This window comes from Salvelinus alpinus, chromosome 38 (assembly GCF_045679555.1).
Source record: "Salvelinus alpinus chromosome 38, SLU_Salpinus.1, whole genome shotgun sequence".
Taxonomy (NCBI): Eukaryota; Metazoa; Chordata; class Actinopteri; order Salmoniformes; family Salmonidae; genus Salvelinus; species Salvelinus alpinus.
The window spans coordinates 10,517,684-10,536,729 of NC_092123.1; the positions used below are offsets into that span (position 1 = coordinate 10,517,684).

The following is a 19,046-nucleotide window of genomic DNA, read 5'->3' on the forward strand; positions in this document are numbered from 1 at the left end:
AATAAGGTATTTCTGTTTTTTATTTGTAATAATTTTGATAAACATTTAAAAAACCTGTTTTTGCTTTGCCATTATGGGGTATTGTGTGTAGATTGATGAGGAGATTATTTGATTTTATCCATTTTAGAATAAGGCTGTAACGTAACAAAATGTGGAAAATGTCAAGGGGCCTGAAAACTTTCCCGAATGCACCGTAAGTCAGTAGCGCAGACCATGCAGACAGAAAGGTTACTTACTGTAAGGTACAGCCTGCCCCTATGTGGAATATTGCAATTATTACAGCACAAGGTGAAATTTTTTTTGTTGAAATAAACTGCTTTCAGTTGTACTGTATTATTATCCATAAATTGCCCTATTCTTTCAATTTTGCTACGATTATAAACATACCGTAGACAATATAACTGAGAGAAAAGAAAACACCCTCTAGTGTTCAAGCAGGCCAGATAGCATTGAAGTGACACAGTTTCTCAACACGACCTATGACCCTGCATCATCATTCCCCTTGCTCTGTGGATATACTGTATCATCCCTTTAGAGGATGCGTAAAAGCGTCCTTATTAAACATAGTTTTTTTCAAAGCAAATTGATGTTGTGATCATGGTCATAGCACACAGTGTTCTATACTGAAAGGTTTTACTATATGTGTGTATATGTATTGTCAGTGTCTAGGAACAGAAGAAATAACGGTTAGAACTTCTGTACTTCGTCTCTCTTTTGCAGGTTTGTCCACAATTAACAAAATATTCACAACTGGTTCTAAGTCATGTTGGCTTACAGTTGAATCAAAACAAACGCACACAAAATAAAATTACTGACATTAAATTTACGCGGAAATTGGGGAATAAAGGCTCACAATGAAATGACAAGTTATAGCTTTATAAATGAATGACTTATTTATTGATAAGTGAACATGAATAGGCAAAGCAGTATGAAGATGTAAAGATTAAAAACATATAAAGATTAAAGCTGTAAATAAAAAAAGGTTGTATTGAATCAAAATTGCATTTGTGAGACATACATATTATGTGTAGTACGTATCATGTGTTGCGGTATCCATGAGTTCATCTGACCCTGGGAAAGTAGAAAAAAGGGCCTGATTGCCAAAATATTGCACTATCCCGTTAATGTGAGATAGTGTACGTACTGTATGCTGCAAGGCTAGACTTGGCAGTCACACTTTGCATAGATTTGCATAGATTTTTGCATAGATTGAAAATCATTTGAAATGTTTGAAAAGCCTGCAGCAAGCAATACCATTCACCTGAATCACACTTTGTTATTATACATATGAAAAATACTGCAAAGGTCCAAGATAAAACATACAGTACACTCCTTCCCACAGATGTTCTTTTTTACCCCGCACTAACCTCTGGAAGAGCAATGCTTCTTTGTTGGTTATCAGATCTTTCTTGTAGCCTGCCCTGAAGTGGTTGATCCGCGTGTCACAGCTCAGCAGCTGCTTGGGCTTGTAGCTAGGGCTGGGCGGTATACCGTATTTTATGATATACCTGTATTTATGCAGGGACTGGTTTGGGTTTTTACTTTACCTTCTATACCGGTATTTGAATGTTTGGTTTGTTAAATGTGATACGCCATGTGTAATGTCAATTTGTATAGTTTACTTTGTTATTTGAGTCATCTCTCTCCATGCCACTTTCCACACAGACCTAGCCCTGCCCCCTGTTCATTTATTTTTATTTCACCTTTATTTAACCAGGTAGGCCAGTTGAGAACAAGTTCTCATTTCCAACTGCGACCTGGCCAAGATAAAGCAAAGCAGTGCGACAAAAACAACACAGTTACACATAAACAAATGTACAGTCAATAACACAATAGAAAAATCTATGTACAGTGTGTACAAATGTAGAAGAGTATGGAGGTAGGCAATAAATAGGCCCTAGAGGCGAAAATAATTACAATTTAGCATTAATACTGGAGAGATAGATGTGCAAATGATGATGTGCAAGTAGAGATACTGGGGTGCAAAAGAGCAAGAGGGTAAGTAATAAAATGGGGATGAGGTAGTTGGGTGTGCTATTTACAGATTGGCTGTGTACAGGTGCAGTGATCGGTAGGCTGCTTTGACAGCTGATGCTTAAAGTTTTAGGGAGATAAACGTCTCCAGCTTCAGAGATTTTTACAATTCGTTCCAGTCATTGGCAGCAGAGAACTGGAAGGAGAGGCGGCCAAAGGAAGAATTGGTTTTGGGGGTGACCAGTACAATATACCTGCTGGAGCGCGTGCTACGGGTGGGTGTTGCTATGGTGACCAGTGAGCTGAGATAAGGCGGAGCTTTACCTAGCAAAGACTTATAGATGACCCTGAGCCAGTGGGTTTTGGGATGGATATGTAGTGAGGGCCAGCCAACGAGAGCATACAGGTCGCAGTGGTGGGTAGTATATGAGGCTTTGGTGACAAAACGGATGGCACTGTGATATACTGCATCCAATTTGTTGAGTAGAGTGTTGGAGGCTATTTTGTAAATGACATCGCCGAAGTCAAGGATCGGTAGGATGGTCAGTTTTACGAGGGTATGTTTGGCAGCATGAGTGAAGGAAGCTTTGTTGCGAAATAGGAAGCGGATTCCAGATTCAATTTTGGATTGGAGATGGTTAATGTGAGTCTGGAAGGAGAGTTTACAGTCTAACCAGACATCTAGGTATTTGTAGTTGTCCACATATTCTAGGTCAGAACCGTCCAGAGTAGTGATGCTAGTCGGGCGGGCAAGTGCGGGCAGCAATCAGTTGAAGAACACGCACTTAGTTTTACTAGCATTTAAAAGCAATTGGAGGCCACGGAAGGAGTGTTGTATGGCGTTGAAGCTCGTTTGGAGGTTTGTTAGCACAGTGTCCAAAGAAGGGCCAGATGTATACAGAATGGTGTCGTCTGTGTAGAGGTGGATCAGAGAATCACCAGCAGCAAGAGCGACATCATTGATATATACAGAGAAAATAGTCGGCCCGAGAATTGAACCCTGTGGCACCCCCATAGAGACTGCCAGAGGTCCGGACAATAGGCCCTCCGATTTAACACACTGAACTCTATCTGAAAAGTAGTGGGTGAACCAGGCGAGGCAGTCATTTGAAAAGCCAAGGCTATTGAGTCTCCCGATAAGAATACGGTGATTGACTGAGTCGAAAGCCTTGGCCAGGTCAACAATGTTGATGACAACAATGCTGTTTTCTCATTGCTTCTTAATATAAATCCACTAGCGTTCTATAATGACACTAAAGGTTTGTGTTTCTTACATCAGCAAACAGCTAGTTTGTCTTTTCTTAGCAAATTGCCCTAAATCTTTTGAGCCGCTAATTGTTAGCCGCTAATGCTAATAGCTAGCTAGCTAATAAATGTACTGAGTAAGAGCAAACGTAGCTAGCTAATACAGCCTGATAATACCAGTGATAGTGTAGACCTAAATCAGCATGTTGTTTGTGCAACAGTATCTTCTAAATCAAAGAGGAATATGCAAAGCAAGAATATGTTGGCTACATGATGTAGCTAAGAGAAAACATCCAATGTAGCCAAAGCTTATAGGGTCCCCTAGGAAACACTTATCAATACTTTTTTATTTTGTTTTTCACCTTTATTTAACCAGGTAGGCCAATTGAGAACAAGTTCTCATTTACAACTGCGAGGCTATAAATGACATCGCCGAAGTCAAGGATCGGTAGGATGGTCAGTTTTACGAGGGTATGTTTGGCAGCATGGCCAAGATAAAGCAAAGCAGTGCGACAAAAACAACACAGAGTTACACATAAACAAACGTACAGTCAATAACACAATAGAAAAATCTATGTACAGTGTGTGAAAATGTAGAAGGTAAGGTAAGTAGGTAAGGCAATAAATAGGCCATGGAGGCAAAATAATTACAATTTAGCATTAACACTGGAGTGATAGATGTGCAGATGACGATGTGCAAGTAGAGATACTGGGGTGCAAAAGAGCAAGAGGATAAGTAACAATATGGGGATGAGGTAGTTGGGTGTGCTATTTACAGATTGTCTGTGTACAGGTACAGTGATTGGTAAGCTGCTCTGACAGCTGATGCTTAAATTTAGAGAGGGAGATATAAGACTCAAACAATTGTTGTGGAAATACTACACAGGGACACTCGAAGATACATCTAAAATCAATCATTCTTTATTATCAGCGCGCTGGAGAGGTTCCAACCAACTCAGTGCACCAAGTACACATGTCGATCAGGAGCTCTACCTGGGGCAGTCCTGTTAGTTCTCTTATATACAGACAAATTATATTTGCATGATTTAGCTTATTCATCGTTCATAATTCATTAATCATTAACGTTTACTTCTTTCATGTGACCGACCAATACTGGGTCATGCATGTGACAGACTAATAACTCACAAGGCTTCTTCTCTCAAAGCTGAGACCTTGAAACTGAGATAATCCTTTCTCAAAACAAGTTTCTGGGCATACTGCCAAATTGCAGATACTGATAGTGAGGATTCGTTCAATGAGTCACTCATGAACACAGAAATTGGTTATTAGAAAAGCACATCAATAGAACAGAGAAATTGGTTATTAGAAAAGCACAAACATAAAAATGTCAATTAAACATTATTTTCATAAACACTGTTACAACATATTTGTCATGTTTAATATAATAAAATAATGACTAAGGTGTCTGTTAATTGTATTTTCATACTTTATAAATGATTTATTATTTCAATTACAAACCAGCTGTAAAGGAGTTATTGGTTCATGAGATCATTTAGAAAACATGCACATAATGAATTGGATATTTACTAATAGTTATTAAGGGTGATTATAACTATTATCATCATCACTTACTAATACTGCAATTGATGATGAATAGATATAGAAAATCAAGAAGATTGAATTACTGCTCTTTTTTTACTTAACTGCCTTTTTCGTCAGCATGCTAGGCTAGCTAATGCTAGAACGAGCAGTATTTCAATCTTCTTGATTTTTCAAATCGGATAATGAGATCATTAGGAGTACAGGCACATCTTCCATTCCTGGATTGGGGTACGTTTTCTAGCCACATCCGCATTCATCACTGCGGTGCAAACATTATGGCTGAGGATCGTTCAGACTTGAAGGGGAAGATGCGTTTACTGCTCAACCTCAAAGTCGAAACATATCGGCTAATAGAAACCCTATTACCAAGGTCTCAGTCTTTCTGTCTCTCTCTGAAGCTGGTATGCTCTCTTTAAGTCAGGTTGTTGTGGCTGGTCTCTAGTTGCTCTCTCTTCAGTCAGGTTGTTGTACCTATCACAGTAGACACACAGGCCTATGATCCCAGCCAGTAGAACACACTGCAGCAGCTCCAGAGGGTCTCTCTTCCATCAAATGAAAATATACTGAGGCACACATTGCTATTATAACATCAATCTGACAGACGTTTTCTTCTCTTGCAACCTCATCTTTATTTTTGTCTCAGCTTTGGTTACTATTTCAAGCTCTAAGAGATTTGATGTGTGTGTTTGTGTTGTTCCCCTGGATGATGAGCACCAGCTCCAGCCATCTTGCTGGGCTTCAAGGTTCTCTCTGACATACACACCACATGACCAAAAGTATGTGGACACCTGCCCATCGAACATCTCATTCCAAAATCATGGCCATCAATATGGAGTTGGTTCCCCCTTTGCTGCTATAACAGCCTCCACTCTTCTGGGAAGGTTTTCCACTAGATGTTGGAACATTGCTGCGGGGACTTGCTTTCATTCAGCCACAAGAGCATTAGTGAGGTCGGGCACTGATGTTGGGCGATTAGCCTGGCTCGCAGTTGTGTTCCAATTCATCCCAAAGGTGTATGATGGGTTTGAGGCCAGGGCTCTGTGCAGACCAGCCAAGTCCTTCCACACCTATCTCAACAAACCACTTCTGTATGGACCTCGCTTTGTACACGGGGGCATTATCATGCTGAAACAGGAAAGGGCCTTCCACAAACTGTTGCCACAAAGTTGGAAGCACAGAATCGTCTAGAATGTCATTGTATGCTGTAGCCCCAGACCATTATTCCTCCTCCACCAAAATTTCCAGTTGTCACTATGCATTCGGGCAGGCAGCGTTCTCCTGGCATCAGCCAAACACTGATTTGTCCATTTCCACTGCTCCAGAGTCCAATGGCAGCGAGCTTTACACCACTCCAGCCAACACTTGGCATTGCGCATGGTGATCTTAGGCATGTGTGCAGCTGCTCGGCCATGTAAATCGATGTCATTAATGTGCTGACATTACTTCTGAGAATAGACGTTTTTACGCCCTACACGCTTCAGCACTCGGTGGTACCGTTCTGTGAGCTTGTGTGGCCTATCACTTTGCGGCTGAGCCGTTGTTGCTCCTAGACGTTTCCACTTCACAATAACAGCCCTTACAGTTGACCGGGGCAGCTCAAGCAGAAATTTGAACTGACTTGTTGGAAAGGTGGCATCCTATGACAGTGCCATGTTGAAATTCACTGAGCTCTTCAGTAAGGCCATTCTACTGCCAAGGTTTGTCTACGGAGATTGCACGGCTGTGTGTTTGATTTTATACACCTGTCATCAACGGGTGTGGCTGAAATAGCCGAATCCACTAATTTGAAGGGGTGTCCATTCTTTTGTATATATAGTATATCGCCTACATACTTTTGGTCATGCAGTGTATGTTCCCTGCACTGCTCTAGTCTGTGTGTGATATATTGTGAACTATTTTACATTTTCAACTACAATGAAGAGGAAACCAACACACTCTGATCACCTTGTGACTCCTGCCAACCTTAGTTTCCCATGGTGCATTCTCATTTTAAACATGCGATTGAAGAATTGAAGTCAATATGTATTAAGAGGACCCACTGAAGTGACACATACAGCATGACTGAGGTTTTGACAGTTCGGCTTGCACGTGACCGGCCAACAATGGCCCTAAAGGGGTCCCTTTTCTATCTATGCGGCCTGTATATGACAATGACATCTGTGTGAAGAGTATTCAGAGCAGTAGTTTTCTAGCCATGCTTCAAACTAAAGGGAAGCCAGTGGAAAAAAATGGCGTTCTCAGAAAGGCCAAAACATCAACATTTAAATATCTAATGTCATTATTGTTTTCTGTAGGAATATTCATCTTTGTTACACCATTAGAAGCCTACACACAGAGAACTGTCAACACGACTACAGTTTCCTTTTCCAAGAGGCTCAGCCCGGCGGAGCGAAACTATGATGTGGGGGACCGGGAGCTGTTGGCTGTTGTCAGGGCTCTGAAGGCGTGGAGACATTGGCTTGAGGGGGCTAAACACCCTTTCGTCATTTGGACTGACCACTGCAATCTGGAGTACATTCGGGCAGCTAGGAGACTGAACCCTCGCCAGGCGAGGTGGGCCATGTTTTTCACCCGCTTTGTGTTCACTCTATCCTACAGACCAGGTTCCCAGAACGTTAAGGCAGACGCACTGTCCCGGATGTATGACACGGATGGGCGGTCTGCGGATCCCACTCCCATAATTCCAGCTTCTTGCCTGGTGGCACCGGTGGTATGGGAGGTGGACGCGGACATCGAGCGGGCGTCACGTGCAGAGCCCACTCCCCCACAGTGTCCAGTTCGGCGTCTGTACGTTCCGTTTGATGTCCGCGATCGTTTGATCTGTTGGGCCCACACGTCACCCTCCTCTGGTCATCCTGGCATCGGTCGGACAGTGCGCTGTCTTGCTGGGAAGTACTGGTGGCCCACTTTAGCTAAGGACGTGAGGGTTTATGTTTCCTCCTGTTCGGTGTGCGCACAGTGCAAGGCACCTAGACACCTGCCCAGAGGGGAATTACAGCCTCTTCCCGTTCCACAACAACCGTGGTCACACCTATCGGTGGATTTTGTGACGGATCTTCCCCCGTCATGGGGTAATACCACGATCCTGGTCGTTGTGGATCAGTTTTCTAAGTCCTGCCGTCTCCTTCCTTTGCCCGGTCTCCCTACGGCTCTACAGACTGCGGAGTCCCTGTTCACACACGTATTCCGGCACGACGGGGTGCCTGAGGATATACACTGCTCAAAAAAATAAAGGGAACACTTAAACAACACAATGTAACTCCAAGTCAATCACACTTCTGTGAAATCAAACTGTCCACTTAGGAAGCAACACTGATTGACAATAAATTTCACATGCTGTTGTGCAAATGGAATAGACAAAAGGTGGAAATTATAGGCAATTAGCAAGACACCCCCAATAAAGGAGTGAATTGCAGGTGGTGACCACAGACCACTTCTCAGTTCCTATGCTTCCTGGCTGATGTTTTGGTCACTTTTGAATGCTGGCGGTGCTTTCACTCTAGTGGTAGCATGAGACGGAGTCTACAACCCACACAAGTGGCTCAGGTAGTGCAGCTCATCCAGGATGGCACATCAATGCGAGCTGTGGCAAGAAGGTTTGCTGTGTCTGTCAGCGTAGTGTCCAGAGCATGGAGGCGCTACCAGGAGACAGGCCAGTACATCAGGAGACGTGGAGGAGGCCGTAGGAGGGCAACAACCCAGCAGCAGGACCGCTACCTCCGCCTTTGTGCAAGGAGGAGCACTACCAGAGCCCTGCAAAATGACCTCCAGCAGGCCACACCCCGAGAGTAACGGGCAGGTGGAGAGAGTCAACCAGGATGTGGGTAGGTTTCTGCGGTCCTATTGCCAGGACCGGCCGGGGGAGTGGTCGGTTTTCATCCCCTGGGCGGAGATGGCCCAAAACTCCCTTCGCCACTCTTCCACTAACCTATCCCCTTTCCAGTGTGTAGTAGGTTATCAGCCGGTCCTGGCACCTTGGCATCAGAGCCAGATCGAGGCTCCTGCGTTGGATGAATGGTTTCGGCACTCGGAGGCGACATGGGACGCTGCTCATGTGCGTCTACAACGGGCCATCAGGCGGCAGAAGGCGAGTGACGACCGCCACTGCAGTGAGGCCCCGGTACTGTCATGACTTCGGCCGAAGTTGGTCCCTCTCCTTGTTCCGGCTTTCTAGTCACCACCGATCCATGTTTCATTTTCGTTTTGTCTTTATCATACACACCTGGTTTCCATTCCATTAAATATGTTCCTTATTTAACCCTCTGACTTCCCTCTCTGTTTTGTGCGTTATTGATTGTCATGTGGGTTTGTGTTGTTAGTGCTCTGGATTATTGTGTTTTTCCTTGTTGGAACTTTACTTATATTTTGAGTAAATTTTTGACTATTACTCATATCTGTGTCCTGCGCCTGACTCTGCATTTTTTCCATTCACCAACACCCTCACATCTGGGTTCAGCTCAGCTACTTGATCTTGTATCCTTTTCACAAGGACAATGTTTTTTCCAGCCAGGTTTGGGCACCCATCAGTGGTCACACTGGATAACTTTTAAAAAGTCAGTCCCAGGTTTGCCACATACTTATTAACCTCCTCCAATAAATCTTTCCCTGTGGTTGTGCTCTTCATTGACTGCACTGAAGCAAGCTCCTCTGTAATTTCAACGTCTGGGGTTATACCTCGTTAGAATACCAACAACTGTGCTGTGTCACGTGCATCACTGCTCTCATCCAGGGCCAAGAAATCCTTTACCTTGTCTTTCAACTGTTGTTCCATATTCTCTGCAATGTCCTCAACATGCCGTGTCACTGTTCATCTTGACAGGGAAATATTTTCAAACAGCTCTTTCTTGGCGGGGCAAAGTATTGCTGCAGAGTCATTTAAACATTATTTAATGAATTCATCCTCAGCGAATGGCTTGCTATGTTTAGCAATTTCGTGGGACAGTACATAGCTAGCTTCCGCAATTCCGTGGTTTGCTGAATGCAGTTTTGTGAAAAGTCCTTGCTGCTTTTGCAACTGAGAAAGCAACTCCTTCGATGCACTTGCCCTCTGCTCAGAAGGCATATTCCTATATTTCTCTGCATGCTTCGTCTGGAAGTGTCAGGACAAGTTGTAGTCTGTCAAGACAGCGATGCTCTCTTTGCACACCAAGCACACAGCTTTTTCTGATACCTCAATAAAGAAATTGTTCGATTTCCACTCTTGCTAGAACACTCTACATTCATTGTCTTCTTCCCTTTTCTCTGATTTTTTTTTTTTTGCGCAATTACTTTTTTAATTGTTTTATTTTTTAAATGTTTATTCATAATACAAAAATCAACAACTTACACTGCTACATCAAACATGTCTAACAAAACACAGGTATTAACAAGAAAATATTAAAACATACAAAAAATATCAATAAAATAATAAAATAATCACTCTGAAAAAATCTCATAATGATTCAGGAAGATGTTAATCTTGTTATTCACAAGGGATCATTTCTAAACAAGATAAATATATTCAATCAAAAATAAGTGTAATTATGGTATAGAATGCTGGAATTTTTGTTTGTGTATAAAGTATTTGGCAACAAGAATTTTAAGAAATCACAATCATTTCAATGGTCTTGTTATCATTGCAATAGTAACATATTATATCCTTCATGTCAAAAACATGGGTAGTGTTCATAATGGTAAATAAGTCTTCTGCAAGGTTTTCCCAAAATTCTGACACAAATTTACATTCAAAGAACAAGTGAGTCAGATTCTCACCTTCTTTTTCACAGAAAATGTAGACATCATCAATAGCCACAAATTTGGACAACATAGAATTACATGGATATATCTTATGTAGAATGTTAAAGTGCACTTCCTTAAATTTGTTTGGTATACAATATTTGTAAGGCATTAACCAAGCATGTTCGAGGAAAATGTTCCTCTAGGCGTAAGTTGGTTCTGTGGATGGAGAATTTGTCTTATATATTTATTACAACAAGATTTTTCAAGTACCTCACACCTTCCAAACTGAGTTCTGGATAGGCTTTGTGATCCTTACCAAAGCTAAGATGAGTTTTCATTAGTGTAGTTAGACCACTGGGAATGGCTTTGATCACAGAAATAAACTCTCTGAAAGGTATTGGAAGCTCATTCAATGTTATAAATAGTTCATATGTAAGAATATTACCTTTGTTGTCAAAAACATCAAGAACAAAGTCAATATTCCTCTCATGCGAGCTGGGGTAGAACAATGACTTATTCCTTACAGTTATGTCTGAATTATTCCACAAAAGAGCTTTATGTGGGGAAAAGTTGTGCAGGAAACATATTTTCCATGCCATTAAAGCTTGTTGGTGAAACCTAGCCAATTTAGCACGTGATCTTTCAGGAATATAATTACATTTCAGTAACAATTGAAGACCTCCAAACTTATTAAACACATTATTTGGAATAAAATACCATATTGAATCAGTATTGATCAAACATATTTTCAACCAGTTGATCTTGAAAGTGTTATTTATGTCGACAAAATCCAACACTTCCAGACCTCCTTCAGCTCTTTTATTAGAGAGGACTGACTCTTTTAGTTTGAGAGACTTATTTTTCCAGATGAAGTCAAGAAAGGTCTTATTGATCTCTTTACAAGTAGCTGGATTTACACATAACAATAATGAGGGGTACACAAAGCGAGACAGTCCCTCTGCCTTGGACAGAAGTACTCTCCCAAGTATAGAAAGATCCCTTTGTACCAATTATTAAATATATTTTTTATTTTCTTAATTTTAGGAGAGAAATGTATATGTTATCTGACTAAGTAGTTTTTTGACAGATCTATTCCTAAATATTTAACACAGTCCTTTACAGGAATATTTTATATTTCTTTATCATCAGAGTCAAATAAACATAAGATTTCACATTTAGAAACATTCCGTTTTAATCTTGATGCAATAGAGAATGCAGTTATAGCATTAAGGGCATGGGCGACCTGATCTTTGTCTCTTTAAGGTTCAGTAACATTTTTGCGCAATTTCTACCTAGCTACTATTTGCAATTGTGACGTCTGTCAGCCTGTCAGTCACTGTCTGTCCTCGTGCAGTTGTTATTTATACGTGCCTTCAGAATAAATGTCCCACAAGCGGTGGGAGTTAAATCATTACACAAAGGCGAGTATTCATTGGGCTTTTAATTTGAATAACAAATACGTTTTTCAAAACTACTATCGCAAATTGATCAGTGATCTGAGCATGATTCCGCGGACCGTCTACTGCCCCGGGCCGGCCTTTGCCCAGGCCTGGGTTAGAGGTTTCATGATGCTTGTATCTAAACCAATGTAGATCGTTTTAATATTGTCCTATACACCAGTTGGGGTCTATAAGCTTAAATATGAGATCTTAAACCTAGCATGAAAGTGCATCCTTGTAGCTGTGTGGGCTAATATAGTCAAAATGTTTGCCTTGGGGCAAATTGAGCAAATTGAAGTGTTATCCTTCCCAGATTAGTTTGTTATTCATTACAGTTCCGTATTATAGCAAATACATGGGTTTAAATGTATCCTGTCATCTCATGATTTCGTGTTAATTCCTTAAATCATGTCAACGACGTCAACTTCATGTCAATGATCACTTCAATTCGACTTTTTTTTTTAAATACAGAAAACTTGTAGGAGGATATACGGTGGAAAGAGTAAACATTATCATGTGATCATGTGGTGGTCCTTCTGGATCTATCAATCAAACGCATCTATTTTTCATTTAGGTTAAGCAAAGTCTCCTAAACAATTATGATAATGTTTATTGTGGGAAACTTACTGTGTTGAAGTGCAGTCACTTGTCTTAAGGAGTTTGTAAAAGTTCAGCAAAACAACTCATATTAGAAGAGCCTTCATGTTTAATGTGTCCAAAACTTGTGCAAGATGTTTGGTTAACATGGTAGAGAGAGAGAGAGAAATATGTGTTGATTTAGCCCGAGTAAAGTCTAAGTTAAACTTTACTTTTTTGAGGAGGGCTTGGGGCTGCTTTGCAATAACAGTGAGCTGTTTAATACACCATGATGCCCCCCCCCCCCCCCCCCAAAAAAAAGATTCAATAATATAGGTCTTTCTTTTAAAACATTTCCACATCTTGATTAACAAAATTATTTATTGTCATTTATTTGGGTTTAAACTTTATCCTGGAACTGCCTTTAGACAGAAAATAATTTGCTTAAGTTAGGCCTACTATTTGCTTTAGTAGGTCTACAGAATATTGTATGTATATTATGCAAAATCGGCCGGCTCACAGACAAATTCACTTGCTACACCCAATGATGTATATAAACCCTAGATTGTATTTGCTATTTATTGGCCATTGAGAGGCTTTGAAGCCACTGGTCGGCCATATTGGCACTCCCTAGTAAGATGTAGTCCTCCATAGGAATGAATGGAATTCTACAGTATTTCAATTAAATGTTTCATGGACATATTACATGTTTTTACGTAGTTTTTTTAGTGGGGACAGTAACATTAGTACTCTAAAAAAAACATTTTATGTTTAGCACACATAATATAATTTAAAAGTATGCATTAAGGTGTCTGTAATAGAATAAACGTTTCAAAATGTAGACATTAATAAATGACTTTCCATAGCTTCCAAAATATTTGGTACAATTGAGGAATGCGAAGATAATTTTATAAACATCACTGACTACACCAGGTGGCGTTATGCGCTCGCTGAGGTATAATAAGAACGTACGCGCTAACCTAAAATAAAAAACAATAGTGAATTTGCAGCACAAACACTTCCGGTTTAGAGGTTGTGTTAAGATGTCTGTCCATGATCAACTTGCTCAAAGTTTGTGTTTTATGTACATCTTTGTCAAAAGATGTTAGATATTAGCCCAACTAACTAGACAAAACGTGCGACTGATTGCTTTAGTCAGCTAACGTTACCTAGGCACTATAGCTAACTTAGCTGTCAACAGCAGCACAAGACCTACGTTACAGCTAACTAACGTTAAGCCAGCTATTATTTTTATCACAAGTAATTCACAGCCTATGTTTATCAATGTCGACTCATGTCATTTTTCTTAAGTCATGTCTTGTTACTCATGGAATGTAGGAAGCTCTCAAAGGCTTATTATCTGTGGCGCAGGGTTTTCAGCGCTTAGCTTCGTCCACGCACGGTTGTTGGCTGTGTGAACTACAATTCCGACGCTGTCTTTTAACGTTTATAAACGTCAATCATTTGAAACAGGCTGATATGCCACCCCTTATATTTCATGTCAGCTAGAAAGATGCATCAAAAATACAGTTACTGTAACAGTTTTACACATCCATAAGCTGTGTGTGCCCCCAGTTGATGAATAACTACACTTACTCCCCCCATTACCGGTGTTCGGAGCATGCTAAAGATAGCTACCTAATTAACACAGTTCATCACTAGTTAAGTCATAAACCCTGCCTATTTCTACAATTTATCTTATAAACCTAACCCCACTAACCTTATGCCTAACCCTAAATTAAGAACAAAAAGCAAATTTTTCTTTTCATACATTTTTACAATAGCCAATTTTGACTTTGTTTGTGGTAACAGTGACAACCAGATGACCGCCTATTTCTTCAGCCTGTCTTCTGTAAACAAGCAACGTAACATGGAGATATGGCTGTGTGGGAACCCTAACACTATCAAGATGTGTAATAATTTAACCATTTCGTTTTTTGAAAATAATTTTTCTGATATGAAAGATACGTTCATTACGATCGTCGGGGAGAAATATACCTATCGTCAATTGGGTCCGCATATGTTTCGAAAGACATGATTATTTACGTTTTTAACGTTAAAACACAGCGTTGGTATTGTAGTTCACATGGAGCCAATGGTGGGCGAATATAACCGCTGAAAACCCCTACGTACAGAGAAGGTTTATCGAAAGCTAGCTTGTAGTATAGATAATCCGTTTGACAGGGTTCCTGGGCCTTGTTCAGTAGTAACGTTGCAGGTAGAAATGTCATGAATAGAGCTGCAATAGCTCATATATGGCTCTGAGGTAAACAAACGCAGATGGTTGCAGATATAAATGGCATATATAGAGCTGATGTGATTCCATATTCTACAAGTCAGAGATGCATGTTTGTACTAGCTACATTATATATTTCTAATTGAACGTTACACAACGTTGTCTTACTGAATGGGCCCTAACTTTTATGTAGAGAGGCTGCAGGTAGCCTAGTGGTGAGAGCGTTGGGCCAGTAACCGAAAGGTTGCTAGATTGAATCCCCGAGCTGACAAGGTAAAAAATCTGTCATTCTGCCCTTGAACAAGGCAGTGTTCCCAGGCTGTCATTGTAAATAAGAATTTGTTCTTAACTGACTTGCCTAGTTAAATATATATATATTTTTTAAAGAGCAGGTCTGTCACCTTATTTCTTTTAGTTCTCTCTCCCAGGTTGTTGTGGACATTGCTTCTGCCATGTGTGTTTCTGTCCATGCTCCTGACCGCCACCCTGGTCGTGCTCATCATGGGTGTGCGCGTGTGGCTGCAGGCGAACAGGAACGCACGATGAGCGTCCCACAGTGGCCTTCTTTCACCTGTACTGCAACGCAGGAGGTGGAGGTGAGAGAGTGCTGTGGTGTGCCCTCAGAGCTTTGCAGAATAGGTAAAGGAAAATCATTGCACCTTGACTAAGCTAAGCCACACCAGCTAATAATCACCGCTGACAAAGGATATTATTATAAACTGGGTGGTTCGAGCCCTGAATGCTGATTGGCTGAGAGCCGTGGTATATCAGATCGTATACCACAGGTATGACAAAACATTTATTTTTACTGCTCAAATTACGTTGGTAACCAGTTTATAATAGCAATAAGGCACCTCGGAAAATGGATTGGAACGCCCATTTTCGTTTTCCCTTGCATAACATTTTCTGTTATGTGCCCTAATGAACATCTCCCAGTCTTCCACATTAATTCACCCACCTGGGTCATATTCACTAGGAACCAAATGGATGCAAACAGACCCACAGGGGAGGGAAGTACTACCAACTGGGAGGGACTAGCTGAACTTGTCCAATAAACTATTGTTTTTGTTGCAAAACGTTATCCATTGCAAAAGGGTTTGCTACTGTATGCAATAACAAATATGGTCTTCTCCATGTCCCAGGTACCAAGATGTCAACTTCATGGTGTACACGGGCGACCAGGGTGTGACGGATCAGCAGATTCTTCATCCTTTTACCTCGACCCGTCCAGTTTGTCTTCCTCAAACACCGCCTATCGGTCGAGGCCAGCCTCTTCCCCCACTTCACTCTGATTGGTCAGAGTGTAGGCTCAATCTTCCTTGGTTGGGAAGCCCTTATGGAGTTTGTCCCAGATGTCTACATTGACTCCACACCTTCACTCTGCCTGTGTTTAAATACCTAGGGGGTTGTCACGTGGCTAGCTACGTGCACTACCCCACCATCAGCACAGACATGCTGTCGGTGGTGCGCAAGAGGAACCCCAGGTAGGTAATCGTCAGAACCCTGTTTCCCACTACAGACCCCCGGCCCCCGAGACACAGTCTAACTAGGGGGATATAGCCAGGTCCATATCTGAATGTGCTTTAGCCAATGCCTCTCTGACTATTATTGTCAATGTCACACTCTGACTACCATGACATGACCATGTTAGTCAGAGAAGTTGGCTGAAAAGTCACCTACAGATCTGGACTAGGCTAAGATCAGGATCAAATCAGGCTAAGGGGAATATGGGATTTGGGAACTCTCTGGAGACTTACAAGCACTAACTAACACGTTGCACTGCTGTCGTTGTTATGACTGTTATCAAGCCTGCATCAATCAGTGTTCATGTTGTAACTTAGGTCCACTTTCCACTTTATCATTGACATCAATGCATGACTTCCTCTTGTTGTGCATGCTTCCTTTCACCTCACCTGATCCTATCATGTTATCTTTTACCATTCCCCAACCAACCGCCCCCTATGTTTCTAGGTTCAACAACGCAGACTACATCTCCAACAACCTGTTCCTGAGTGCGGTCAAGGTTGTCTACTACTGCCTGTTGGCGCTGCTCTATGGTCTGGCCGGCTCCTGCAGCGACGTGGTCATTGTCAACTCCAGCTGGACCCTGAACCACATCCTGACCCGGTGGCGAGCGACCAACCGCACCTTATTAGTCTACCCGCCCTGCGACACCCACGCCTTCCTCCAGCTCCCATTGGACGAGGACTCGGACCGGAAGTGCCATTCCATCGTTTCCATTGGTCAGTTTTGACCGGAGAAGGACCATCGGAGTCAGATTCGCGCCTTCCGGAAGGTGCTGCAGAAGAAAGAGACGGGGCTAGTTGCGGGGCCGGGAGGAAGGGAGTCGCTGAGGTTGGTGCTTCCTCTTTCAGTGTTCAATATAAATGCAGTCTTAGGTAATGTAATTATACGTCCAGTAATGTGTCTACCTAACTTTACAGCCAGCACGTACCCTGTACCCTCTGCTCTCCTCTGTTCTCAGGGGTGGTGGAGTGCATGGCGGCTGGGACCGTCATCCTGGCCCACAAGTCTGGAGGCCCCAGGCTGGACATTGTGGTGCCCTACGAGGGCCGCCAGACGGGCTTCCTGGCCGAGGATGAGGATGGCTACGCAGACGCCATTGAGCAGATCCTGGCCCTGTCACCCTCGGCCCGCCTGGAGATCTGACGCAATGCCCGCCTCTCGATCACCCGCTTCTCCGACCAGGAGTTTGAGGCCTGCTTCCTGGCCACCATGGAGCCTCTCATGTGGACACTGGCGCGATGAGGGGTATGGGTGGGGGAGTGTCTGTGGGTGGAAGTGTGTGTGTGTCACAGGTTCATGGGGGTGTGTGTGGTGTGAGTGTGCGCGTGCATGCATGCACATGGATACATACCTCTGTGTGTGTGTGTGTGTGTGTGTGTGTGTGTGTGTGTGTGTGTGTGTGTGTGTGTGTGTGTGTGTGTGTGTGTGTGTGTGTGTGTGTGTGTGTGTGTGTGTGTGTGTGTGTGACTAAAACTCATGCTTGTACTGCCTTGGCACATTTTGGCATACTAGCCATTCCTTTAGTTGACATAGAATACCGTTTGTGTTAAAGTGCACAAGAAATACGTTGACTTAAATGAAAGAGCTGTATTTATTGACACGTCAATCCAGGTGTACACTCCTTCTAGAGGGTCTTATTATATGTTTAGTATTTATGTTTTCAAGACCCATTCAATTTTTTCCAATCTATTTGTACTTGAGGCATAACATTTTTAGTGTTTGTCTAACCTTCAAGTTCCCAGTCTGAATTGTTAACGCATACAGAGAGCCGGCTGGTAGACTAGATTAGTGCTTGTCTAGCAAGGACTGGACACAACTGTGATTTTGATGGCATTCCAGATTGTCTTTTTGCAGTCAAACTACAAACCTCAGAAGATTGTTATAATAAGACGGGTGCTTGCATTTGTCCTATTTCACACATGTGATCAGCCATTATTGACGGCGACCCAGCACATCGACATATTTTTTCACCTAGTTGGCTCGGGATTTGAACCAGCGACCTCTCAGTTACTGGCCCAACGCTCCTAACCGCTAGGCTACATACAGTATTAATGTGGTTCTTGGGATGTGAAACACTTCTCTAGGCATTGTGAGATCTGATCTCTTGTGTAGTGTGACTACAAAAAAGACTACCTGGAATGCCAGCAGTGTCTGACTGACTTTTTGATGATGACCAAACTCTGAACTCTTACATCATTGAGAGAGAGGATAGGGGCGAGCCTGTAGAGACTAACTTCACGATCCTGATGATGACCAAACTCTGATCTCTGACATCATTGAGAGAGAGGATAGGGGCGAGCCTATAGAGACTAACTTCACGATCCTGATGATGACCAAACTCTGATCTCTGACATCATTGAGAGAGAGGATAGGGACGAGCCTGTAGAGACTAACTTCACGATCCTGATGATGACCAAACTCTGATCTCTGACATCATTGAGAGAGAGGATAGGGGCGAGCCTGTAGAGACTAACTTCACGATCCTGATGATGACTGCTGTAATAATTATATTGTTACTTAACACTTAAAATAACTAGAAATACCGTTTTGTATCCTAAGAAGATTTTTCTTTTTATATTAAAACATTTGTAATTTTTTTTTTTATCTTTAGTGCAATGATAAATGATCAACAAGCATTTGAGCACAATAAACATGTGGATGACAGTCAGTGTTTCAGCTTGAATGATTCCCTGGAAAATGACATTTTGCCCTATTTTCACCATGTAAAAACATGAATAGGACAATCAGAAAACAACTGTTGTACCGGT

The 19,046-nt window shown here is 42.0% G+C and overlaps 1 protein-coding gene and 1 pseudogene across 1 annotated transcript in view; one reads left to right on the forward strand and one right to left on the reverse strand.

Annotated features, from left to right (window-relative positions):
- Positions 1 to 12,695, reverse strand: part of LOC139566290 (transmembrane protein 163a) — a 64,919-nt gene extending 52,224 nt beyond the window's left edge. Inside the window, exon 1 of the mRNA XM_071387370.1 lies at positions 12,567 to 12,695. The gene's annotated coding sequence lies outside the window, so the exon portion shown is untranslated. The remainder of the gene's footprint in view (positions 1 to 12,566) is intronic.
- On the forward strand, positions 8,675 to 18,942 carry LOC139566234 (GDP-Man:Man(3)GlcNAc(2)-PP-Dol alpha-1,2-mannosyltransferase-like; annotated as a pseudogene).
- Positions 18,943 to 19,046: the final 104 nt, after the last annotated feature.